Source organism: Mus caroli, unplaced genomic scaffold (assembly GCF_978045245.1).
Source record: "Mus caroli unplaced genomic scaffold, Mus_caroli_1 scaffold_9, whole genome shotgun sequence".
In the NCBI taxonomy this organism is placed as follows: domain Eukaryota; kingdom Metazoa; phylum Chordata; class Mammalia; order Rodentia; family Muridae; genus Mus; species Mus caroli.
In genome coordinates, this window is record NW_028227264.1 from 21,534,779 (window position 1) to 21,547,636 (window position 12,858).

Consider the following 12,858-nt stretch of genomic DNA (forward strand, 5'->3'; position numbering starts at 1 on the left):
AAAAATTCCACCAGAGAACTCCTAAGCCTGATAAACAGCTTCGGTGAAGTAGCTGGATATAAAATTAACTCAAACAAATCAATGGCCTTTCTCTACACAAAGAATAAACAGGCTGAGAAAGAAATTAGGGAAACAACACCCTTCTCAATAGTCACAAATAATATAAAATATCTTGGCGTGACTCTAACTAAGGAAGAGAAAGATCTGTATAATAAAAACTTCAAGTCTCTGAAGAAAGAAATTATAGAAGATCTCAGAAGATGGAAAGATCTCCCATGCTCATGGATTGGCAGGATCAACATTGTAAAAATGGCTATCTTGCCAAAAGCAATCTACAGATTCAATGCAATCCCCATCAAAATTCCAAATCAATTCTTCAACGAATTAGAAAGTGCAATCTGCAAATTCATCTGGAATAACAAAAAACCTAGGATAGCAAAAACTCTTCTCAAGGATAAAAGAACCTCTGGTGGAATCACCATGCCGGACCTAAAGCTCTACTACAGAGCAATTGTGATAAAAACTGCATGGTACTGGTATAGTGACAGACAAATAGACCAATGGAATAGAATTGAAGACCCAGAAATGAACCCACACACCTATGGTCACCTGATCTTCGACAAGGGAGCTAAAAACATCCAGTGGAAGAAAGACAGCATTTTCAACAAATGGTGCTGGCACAACTGGTTGTTAACATGTAGAAGAATGCGAATCGATCCATTCCTATCTCCTTGTACTAAGGTCAAGTCTAAGTGGATCAAGGAACTTCACATAAAACCAGAGACACTGAAACTTATAGAGGAGAAAGTGGGGAAAAGCCTTGAAGATATGGGCACAGGGGAAAAATTCCTGAATAGAACAGTAATGGCTTGTGCTGTAAGATCGAGAATTGACAAGTGGGACCTCATGAAACTACAAAGCTTCTGCAAGGCTAAAGACACCATCAATAAGACAAAAAAACCACCAACAGATTGGGAAAGGATCTTCACCTATCCTAAATCAGATAAGGGACTAATATCCAATATATATAAAGAACTCAAGAAGGTGGACTCCAGAAAGTCAAATAACCCCATTAAAAAATGGGGCTCAGAACTGAACAAAGAATTCTCACCTGAGGAATACCGAATGGCAGAGAAGCACCTGAAAAAATGTTCAACATCCTTAATCATCAGGGAAATGCAAATCAAAACAACCCTGAGATTCCACCTCACACCAGTCAGAATGGCTAAGATCAAAAATTCAGGTGACAGCAGATGCTGGCGAGGATGTGGAGAAAGAGGAACACTCCTCCATTGTTGGTGGGATTGCAAGCTTGTACAACCACTCTGGAAATCAGTCTGGCGGTTCCTCAGAAAATTGGACATAGTACTACCGGAGGATCCAGCAATTCCTCTCCTGGGCATATATCCAGAAGATGTCCCAACCGGTAAAAAGGACACATGCTCCACTATGTTCATAGCAGCCCTATTTATAATAGCCAGAAGCTGGAAAGAACCCAGATGTCCCTCAACAGAGGAATGGATACAGAAATTATGGTACATTTACACAATGGAGTACTACTCAGCTATTAAAAAGAATGAATTTATGAAATTCCTAGCCAAATGGATGGACCTGGAGGGCATCATCTTGAGTGAAGTAACACAATCACAAAAGAACTCACACAATATGTATTCATTGATAAGTGGATATTAGCCCAAAACTTAGGATACCCAAGATATAAGATACAATTTGATAAACGCATGAAACTCAAGAAGAATGAAGACCAAAGTGTGGACACTGTGCACCTTCTTAGAATTGGGAACAAAACACCCAGGGAAGGAGTTACAGAGACAAAGTTCGTAGCTGTGATGAAAGGATGGACCATTTAGAGACTGCTGTATCCAGGGATCCGTCCCATAATCAGCTTCTAAACGCTGACACCATTGCATACACTAGCAAGATTTTGCTGAAAGGACCCAAATATAGCTGTCTCTTGTGAGACGATGCCGGGTCCTAGCAAACACAGGAGTGGATGTTCACAGTCAGCTATTGGATGTATCACAGGGCTCCCAATGGAGAAGCTAGAGAAAGTACCCAAGGAGCTAAAGGGATCTGCAACCCTATTGTTGGAACAACATGATGTACTAACCAGAACCCTGGAGCTCTTGTCTCTAGCTGCATATGTATCGAAAGATGGCCTAGTCGGCCATCAATGGAAAGAGAGGCCCATTGGACTTGCAAACTTTATATGCCCCAATATAGGGGAATGCCAGGGCCAAAAGAATGGGAATGGGTGGGTAGGGAAGTGGGGGGCGCTATGGGGGACTTTTGGGATAGTATTGGAAATGTAATTGTGGAAAATATGTAATAAAAATATTAAAAAAAAAAACAAAAAAACACTGAATTGTCCAACTGTAGTTTTTCATTTTGTCAGTCCATTTATTTCCCACACATAACTTAGATAGCTACTGTGTAGAGTATAGATTCTACTATCTCTCCAGATCTTCCTATTCTTATATCTTTATGTTCCTCTTCCCAGTCAAGTTTCAGACCCTCTATAAATTTAAATTATGAAATGGAATGAGCCATACTCTTTGGAACCCTAGTTTCATTTTGCTTAAAGCCTTTTGAATATCAAGCATGGGAGCTAGGATGGCATAGGTTATCACTTTGTAGGGATATTTAGCCAATTTTGGTGTGAGTCCAGGGGCACACTGACCATTTTATGGCAAAGCATGAGGTCCTGCTTTGTTAACATTTAGCACCTGGATTACCATGGACACTTTATCTATTACCTTAGGAGTGTGTTGTGCTCCTGCTGGTAATGAGGTATGGAAACACTACTCATGGGCATAAATCAAAAGAAATGTGTAAATGAAAAAAATCAAAGTAATGATGACTTAGGGTTTAGGTTTTCATTTGTTATCAAAAATTTATATAGATTCAAGAGATCTGTAGACTTGCATCTATAGGTCATTCCTACGCAAGACCCAAAGCCTGTCAATCATCCACAGGACACACATAGCTTATTAAAATCTGTGCAACAACCCCCCACAGCCTGTTAATTATCCATAGGAAAAGTGTACAGGCTGGCAGTCATCCATAAGAAGTGCCCAAGTCCTGTCAACCATTCACTGGAAACGTCCCTAGCCTGTCAGTTATCTACAAGCAACTCACAAATCCTGAGAGTCAACCAGAAGAAATAATCACAGCCTGTTGCCGCAGACCCTCTGGGTCCCTGTGTCTTCGTGGAACGGGTCTCTTGAGCAGGTGGACAAAGAGTAGGATTAATTGACAAACAGATGCACACAGGAGAGGTTGTGTAGAATCTGAATGTAATGTCGGGTCGAGCATTAGACTATTTTATATTACAGAGAATTATCAGGAGCTACAAATCACAAAAGACAAGGTACACTGAAATTTACCAGATACAAAAAATGACTGTGAAAGGAATTTGTAGGAACTAGATAAATGTTTGCAATAGAGATAATCAGCCCTGCCTAGGATCAGCCTAGTGACAGGCAAGAATTTCACACTTTAGTGTTAAAAGCATCAGGGGGTAATTACTCTTGGCAGGCCTCAAGAATAATGTAGTATCACGGACCCCTAAATTCCTAGGTCTTGCTCATTCTTATCTTATCTGGAGAATCAACTTGCTCTTGGCATGGAATATAGCCTGTACTAAAGATTTTTATCTCAGTGAGATTCCCAGGCTCTTCCTGCCGACCAGTTGAGTTAATGGCTCTGTCTATTGTAATGCTTAATTAGTTACTGAATAGGTTAAACTCCTTGCTGTTTTCTGGGATCTTGGAACACTGGGGGAGGCTTTAGCTATGTCAGAATTCAATCTTAAAAGGCACTTGTAATAGGGTAATACTAAATAGAGAGCACAGGGATCCATACACTAGACTAATGTGGGAATGGAAAATTAATTTATGGAATAGAGGGGACACTAGACTCCAGGAGGGAGTTTCTGTGAAACTCTTTTCCTCGTGGGCAGCTTCCAAGCTTCTGCTTGTCAAACTGACCCAACTGGAGAGCGTGGCTTTCACCAGACTCCAGGAGGGAGCTACTGTGAAACTCTTTTCCTCATGAGATAACTTTCAAGCTTTCGCCTGTCAGGCTGACTCCACCAGAGTGTGTGGCAGCCTGTCAGTCATCCACAGAAAATTCCTACAGCCTGAAATCATGCAAAAAAATGGCCATAGGCTCGTAATCATCCACAGGACATGCCCAAAACCTATCAATTTAACGTAAAAGTGCTCAACGCAGCCTTATTTATAATAGCCAGAAGCTGGAAAGAACCCAGATGCCCCTCAACAGAGGAATGGATACAGAAAATGTGGTACATTTACACAATGGAGTACTACACAGCTATTAAAGGGAATCAATTTATGAAATTCCTAGGCAAATGGATGGACTTGGAGGGCATCATCATGAGTGAGGTAACACAATCACAAAGGAACTCACACAATATGTACTCACTGATAAGTGGATAGTAGCCCAAAACTTAGGATACCCAAGATATAAGATACAATTTGTTAAATGCATGAAACTCATGAAGAATGAAGACCAAAGTGTGGACACTGTGCCTCTTCTTAGAATTGGGAACAAAACACCCATGGAAGGAGTTACAGAGACAAAGTTTTGAGCTGTGACGAAAGAATGGACCATCTAGAGACTGCCATATTCAGGGATCCACCCCATAATCAGCTTCCAAACACTGACACCATTGCATACACTAGCAAGATTTTGCTGAAAGGTCCCAGATATAGCTGTCTCTTGTGAGACTATGCCAGGGCCTAGCAAACACAGAAGTGGATGCTCACAGTCAGCTATTGGATGGATCACAGGGCTCCCAATGGAGAAGCTAGAGAAAGTATCCAAGGAGCTAAAGGGATCTGCAACCCTATAGGTGGAACAACATTCTGAACTGACCAGTACCCCGGAGCCCTTTACTCTAGCTGCATATGTATCAAAAGATGGCCTAGTCGGCCATCACTGGAAAGAGAGGCCCATTGGACACACAAACTTTATATGCCCCAGTACAGGGGAACGCCAGGGCCAAAAATGGGAATGGGTGGGTAGGGAAGTAGGGGGGAGTGTATGGGGGACTTTTGGGAGAGCATTGGAAATGTAATTGAGGAAAATACGTAATTAAAAAAAAAGTGCTCAAAGCCTGTCAATTGTGCATTAGAAACTCCTGTAGCCTGTCAGTCATCCAATGGAAACACCCACAACCTGTCAATCTTTCATAAGATATCTCAAAGCCTGTCAATCATTCATAGGCAATGCCAACAGCCTGTCAATCAACCACATGTCCTAGCCACAGATTGTCAATCATCCACAGTAAACACATACCAACCCTGTCACTCGTCCAAAGGACAAGTCCACAATTGGTTAATCTTCCATAGGAAATGCCTACACCCAGTCAATCATTCACAGGAAATACCCAAAGCTTATCAACCATACATAGTACACATCTACAACTTTTCAATACACATAGGAAATATGCACAGCCTTTCAGTCATCCACAGGATATGTCCACAGCCTGTCACTCATCCATAGTAAATGACTGCTACCTGCAAATCATCCATAGGAAATGTCCACAGCCTGTCAGTCATGTATAGAAAATGCCCAAATCCTCTCATTCACCCACAATATATGCCCACAGCTTGTTAATCATTCACCGGAAATGCCCACAGACTTTCAATCATTCATAGGATATACCCACATCGTGTCAATTATCCTTAGGAAATTCCCACAGCCTGTCAGGCATACATAACAATTACAGCTTGTCAATTATCCATAGCAAATACATTCAACCTGTCAGTCTTCATAGGAAAATCCGATAACCTATCAATCATCCACAGGAAATAGCTACAGCCTGTTAGTTATGCACATGGCATAGCCCCAACCTGGCAACCATCTGGAGGAAAAACCTATATCCTATCAATCATCCATAGGAATTGCCCACAGCTTGAGAATCATCCATAAGAAATGCATAGCTGATAGCCAAACACTGCAGGGATAGTGCAGGTAGCACTGGAGTGCAGACATTCCTGTGAGCACAGCTAAGACTGGAGGGACCTGCCCAGAACCCTCATGACACAGGAACGGAGGAACAGCCATGGACAGGTCCTTCTGGTTTCTGTCTACATTCTTGAGCTGACACTTTGCCACAGCTTTTCATACCCAAATTCCTGTAAGAGAGACCTGTTCTCCCAGGAGTACTGACACACAGGCTTGCAGGAGGGACAAGCCACAGTCAGAGACAGCGAAACCAGCGAGCGCCAGAGATAACCAGATGTCAAGAGACAAGGGCAAAAGCATAAGCAACAGAAACCAAGCCTACTTGGCATCATCAGAACCCAGTTCTCCCACTACAGTGAGCCCTGGATATCCCAACACACCAGAAAAGCAAGACTCTGATTTGAAATAACATCTCATGAGGATGATAGAGGACTTTAAGAAGGATGTAAATAACTCCCTTAAAAATACAGGAAAACATAGGTAAACAGAAGTCTTTAAAGAGGAAACATAAAAGTCCCTCAAAGAATTACAGGAAAATACAACCAACAGGTGAAGTAATTGAACAAAAACATCCAGGATCTAAAAATGGAAAGAGAAACAATAAAGAAATCACAAAGAGAGATAACCTTGGAGAGAGAGCACCTAGGAAAGTGGTTAGGAGTTATAGATGCAAGCATCACCAACAAAATAGAAGAACTAGAGAAGAGAATCTCAGGTGCAGAAAAGACCATAGGAAACATTGACACAACAGTCAAAGAAAATACAAAATGCAAAAAGTTCCTAATCCAAAACATCCAGGACATCCAGGACACAATGAAAGGACCAAACTTAAGGACAATAGGTATAGAAGAATGTGAAGATTCCCAACTTAAAGGGCCAGTAAATATCTTCAACAAAATTATAGGAGAAAACTTGTCTAACCTAAAGAAAGAGATGCCCATGAACATACAAGAAGCCGACAGAACTCCAAATAGATTGGACCGGAAAAGAAATTACTTCCGACACGTAATGGTCAGAACAACAAATGGACTAAATATATAAAGAATATTAAAAGCAGTAAGGGAAAAAGGTCAAGTAACGTGTAAAGGCAGACCTATCAGAATTACACCAGAGTTCTCACCAGAGACTGAAAGCTAGAAATATCCTAGGCAGATATCATATAGTCCCAAAAAGAACACAAATGCCAGCCTAGGCTACGATACCCAGCAGAACTCTCAATTACCATTGATGGAGAAACCAAGATATTCCATGACAAACCAAATTTACACCATACCTTTCCATAAAACCAGTTGTACAAAGAATAATAGATGGAAAACTCCAAAACTAGGAGGGAAACTACACCTTAGAAAAAGCAAGAAAGCAATCTTTCAACAAACCCAAAAGAAGATAGCAACAAAAACATAATTCCACCTCTAAGAACAAAAGTAGCAGGAAGTAACAATTACTTTTAATCAATAACTCTTACCATAAATGGACTCAGTTCCCCCCAAAAGACATAGGTGAGCAGGCTAGATATCTACAGAGGATCCAGCATTTTGCTTCCTACAGGAAACACACCTCAGTGACAAAGAGAGACACTACCTCAGAGTAAAATGTTGGAAAACCATTTTCCAAGCAATTGGTCCCAAGAAAGAAGCTGGAGTAGTCATTCTAATACTGAATAAAATCAACTTTTAACCAAAAGTTATCAAAAAAGACAAGGAAAGAAACTTCATACTGGTCAAAGGAAAAATCCACCAAGATGAAGTCTCAATTATGAACATCTATGCTCCAAGACGCAAAAGCACCCACATTCATAAAAGAAACTTTGCTAAAGTTCAAAGCACACGTCACACCCCACACAATAATAGTGGGATACTCTTAGCAATGGACTGATGATGGAAACAGAATGTAAACAGAAGCACAGTGATACTAAGAGTAGAAATGGTTCTAACAGATATGTATAGAACATTTCATCCTAAAGCAAAAGAACATACCTTCTTCTCAGTACCTCATGGCACTTTCTCCAAAACTGACTATATAAATGATCACAAAACAGGCCTAAACAGACACAAAAAGATTGAAATAATCTCATGCACCCTCTCAGTTCACCATGTACAATGGCTGGTCTTAAATAACAACAACAACAACAGCAACAACAAAGAACAGAAAGCCCACATACACATGGGAGCTGAACAACACTCTACTCAGTGATAACTTGGTCAAGGAAGAAATAAGAAATTAAAGGCTCTTTAGAAGTTAGTGAAAATGAAGACATTTCACACCAAAACTTATTGGACACAGAATGCAGTTGTAAGAGGAAAACTCAAAGCTCTAAGTGCCTCCATGTAGAAACTGAAGAGAGCTTACAGCTTGACAGTACAACTGAAAGCTCTAGAACAAAAACAAGAAAATACACCCAAGAAGAGATGATGGCAGGAATGAATCAAACTCAGGGCTGAAATCAACCAAATAGAAAGAAAAAGAGCTATACAAAGTATCAACGAAACCAGGAGCTGGTTCTTTGAGTAAATCAACAAGATAGATAAACCCTTAGGCAGACTAACAAGAAGGCACAGAGACAGTATCCAAATTAATAAAATCAGAAATGACAATGGAGACAGAACAACAAAATATGTCTTTAAAATTATTTTTTATGTTGAATATTGACAGTTGAAAATATTAAAATCATGTTCTACAAAAAACTAAACGGAAGCTGAATATGCACATTTTATCAGGAAAGTGTACAGTGACCTAACTAAAGTTTTGTTAAGCACTGTCTGAATTTGTAAATAGATATTGGACCAGAAAAAAACCAATGCCACTGGAAAAAAAGAAGTAAGAAAGAAAAAAGAAAAGAAAAGAAAACAAATAATAAATAGGAGCATGTAGCACAAGAGCATGAAGTGACCCACAGTGTCGCAGGACCAGCATGGGGAACCAGAGAAGGGCACCTGACTCCAAGATTTTTGCCAGCTCCCTCTTCTCCCCTACCTGCCCATCAGGAGGAGCACATAGCTGTCAGTGAATAAGGAAAACCCCAGCTCTCTCCACTATGCTGAACTTACCATGGGTAGAGGTAGAGAGAATGGATCAAGCCACCTGTAAATGGTCTGGCCAGTCCAGGTTAATGATCATGAAATGGAGTCCCTTGTAGGGTCTCCCTGTGTCCTGAGAAGGTCTTGGGGGTGGTCCCATCTATGTGAGTGAGCCAGGTCTGGGTGCCAACATCCAGAGAAGTAAGCTCAGGTCTCTGACCCTAAAACAAGTACCTTGGTCTGAGTCAACAGAATGTCAGGCTTCTTTCCTATAGAATAATAAATCCATGTCCGGAAGACTCTCCAAGCCAGGGGACATCTGCATATCAAAGGAAGAACTGTCGAGTTCAACAGTGCCTGCTCCACAGTCAGCTGTGACCCTTTACATAGGCTCCTGGTGCAGCCAGCATGTCTGGCCTCCTGAAGGCACTGAGTTATTTATGGACTAGGAATCCAGACCAGAGACACCAAGCAGCCGCAAATTGACCCTCCTGCCTTGTCTCACCCTCCTATTTATCTGAGATGAGGTCAGAAACTGACATTGTATATATATCCCTGGCCCCCAGAACATGTCACTACATCCTTATTTACCAACAGACCCTGTCATCAGACAGAGCTGCCTCACTGCCAAAGACACAGTGTAATGGATGCAGATAGTGATGAACTTCACAGAGGCTGGTGTCCCGAGGGTGCAGGCAGCCACGTATGCTATTGTTGTGGCGAGTGCCCTCCTCCTTGTAACCTGTAAAGAGACATCATGCACTGCTCTGGCGTGACTATGGTTTCTGAGCAGCTGTTGGACTTTATTAAATGACCCTACGTGGGTTTCTCTTGGAGATGATGACCCATGTAAACCCCCCATCCACCTGCAAAGCATTCAGTCCCCCTAGATGTGCCTGCACCTGCCTGATCCTAGCCCTGCTTCTGTCTGGAAACCACCCAGACATGAACAGGCTTCTAATTGGATGGTGGCTTGCCAGGCCTTCCCACATCATTAGGATTCATCAACAAAATGCCCTGGCTCCAGCCACAGTTGCCCAGACAATCACGGGCCACGTTGACCTCAGGAAGGAGGTGACTTGTGATGTGAGCTCCTGCTGAGACCTCTGTTGTATCACTGTCAAATGAGAAGAGGCTCCAGAAGGACTTGCCACCAAAAGCATGCTGAAGCCTGTCATCAAATATTGATAAAGGCAGAGGGGAGAGGACTATGTAAATGACTTATCAATGGCCAGGCCTGGCTCTCAGGCCCTGCAGTCACTGAGGGGCCTACATGCTGTTATTGTTGTTTTTTGATGAAACTCCTTATTTGATTTATTGACTCGAATTATTTTTTATTGGTTATTTTCTTTATTTACATTTCACATGTTATCCCCCTTCCTGGTTCCCTCCCTGCACACTTCCCTGCCCCCAAACTGGATGCTAGCAGCTAACCATTGGACTGAACCCAGGTCCCTAACAGAGGAGTTAAAGGATAGAATGCTGTTGTTTTTAAACACGAGCACTCGGGTTAATTTTAGTTTGAAACAATTTTTGGAGCATGTTTGTTAGATTTACAGAGTCCTATAATCCCTGAAGAAGTAGAAGCAGTAAAAGTCTCACAAACAGCTCTTACCCTCTTGCTCTCTTGCCTCTCTCTTGCCCCTTGTGCCCCCTCTCTCTCACTCTCTTCCCCTCTCTCTTCATGTGACCATGGCCAGCCTCTATGTCTCTACTTTCTCCTTCTGTCTGCCTTTCTCTGACTCTGCTACCCTCTTAACTCCCCTCCCCATTACCTACATAAGCTCCAATGTATTAAAAAAAAAGTCTCACAACTGAAAAGCCCAGAGCCAGATGGTTTTAGTGCAGAATTTACCAGAAGTTCAAAAAAGAGCTAATACTCCTCAAACTAGTCTACAAAATAGGAACAGAAGGAACACTGCCCAACTCATTGTATTAGCAACAGTCACCCTGATACCTAAACCAAGAAGCACTGAACAATGAAAGAGAACTTCAGACCAATTCCTTTTATAAACATTGATGCAAAAATACTCAAGGAAAGACTTGCAAAACAAATCCAGCAGCACATTAAAAACATCACCCATCATGATCAAGTAGACTTCATCCAGGGATTCAGGAATGAGCCAATACATTGCTAGGGTTTCTTCTTAAAGATAAAAATGTTTTTAAAACAGAGTAATGGGTACATAATTTTAATGACATACTAAGAAGGCACTACTAGATTGTATACTTTCATAGAATGAGCTTAGTAATAAGTGTATTACATACCTGTAAACCCATTATTATTGAAAGATAAATTATGTTTATTTCATGTGTATGTATGTCTTGCCTACATGTATGAGTGTGCACTGTGTGCATGTCTGGGCCTGTGACAATGCAAGAGGATTTGGATAGCCTATAATTGGCTTTGAAGATGGTTGTGAGCTCCTTTGTAGGTGTTACTGTAAGTTGCAGGGTTTGTAGCTGACAGATATTGAGGATTTCCTTTGTTCTCCAGTAGTAAACAGGTTTCCTTCCAATCTTATGAACTCTGGTTAGTAGGGTGAAGAGTCTAGTTAGACCCAGCTCAACATATTGCACTGTGATGACAGAAAGGTTACCTTCAGAAATCAGTCCTAAACATCAGATTGTGTAGACCACCCAATAGTCTTGGCACTAGCCTGTGCTGATAGTTGAGGCTTTATGTAGGACCCTTTGGTTAATGACTCAACAGGCTGCAACCCATTCCTGTTACTGGAGGTGTAGCTTGGTGGCACAGGATGGGTAGTTGGAGCCTTGTCTCCTCTGTCAGTTTTAGGCTCCATATGGATTCCTTGCATAAATGCATAGGAGGCTGCTAGAGTAGCTGATTTCCATATAGCTTTTCAAAGGGCCTTTAGTATTTGTGGTTCCTCCCCTTATTTCCTACTTTAGCTAGGCCTGCATGCCAGGGCTGTGGGTGCTTGCATAACCAAAGGAAACTGACCCTCTCTACATTATCAGGTAGGAATCACTGGGCAGCCAACATGGGTGACCTGGATACAATGGAGAGACTCATCAACTCCATTCAATATCATGTTGATGAATATAATAGGAGGGGCAGGTAACAGAGCCTGAAAGAGGTGAGGGCTGTGGAAGGGTGTACCCCATGCCTCTACCTGTCTCTCCCAATTGCCTCTTATTAAACCCTCCTGCTCTAGCTTTTCTTTCTCTCTTTATAACACTATGCACTACTTCCTCTTCCTTGGGAGATAGTCTTCTCCCGCTGGTTTCTTATAAGATGGTAATCCTGTGTGGTTATTTAGATCATAGTTCTCATGTCAGATCCTTAACCACTAACATCCTTATAAGAAGCCACATAACATATTTGTGGTGTTGGGTCTGGGTTTGGCAACACAGGATGATTATTTTTGTCCCATCAGGCCAGTTAGGTCCACATATTGGCAGGGCTGCAGGGTTGCAAAGGATCTGAACCATCACCTATCTGCCCTCAGTATTCCCTTTGAAGGCCATGTAGGGAGATCTAATGCAGAGTCAAAATTGACAGTGCTTTGCACAGGCACCGAGGAGGGTGGGCTCCTGCCACTGCAGTCTGAGGCAGGCATGCATACACATCATAGATAGCACCATTGTGTGCTCAGAGCATGTCATGGTGGTGGTGCTGGCAGAGCTGTGCTGCTGCTACGTGCTGAAGTACAGTTCACTTCACAGTGAACTGGCTGTGCTCTCCTGCGTTTTATATACAATACTTGGCTCTTTTTTCTTTAATTATAGAATTTTGGATTCAGTTATCAGCTAAAGAGAAGGGAAGAGAGGGAAGAAGGTTCGTGGGTGACCCTAGGCTCCAATA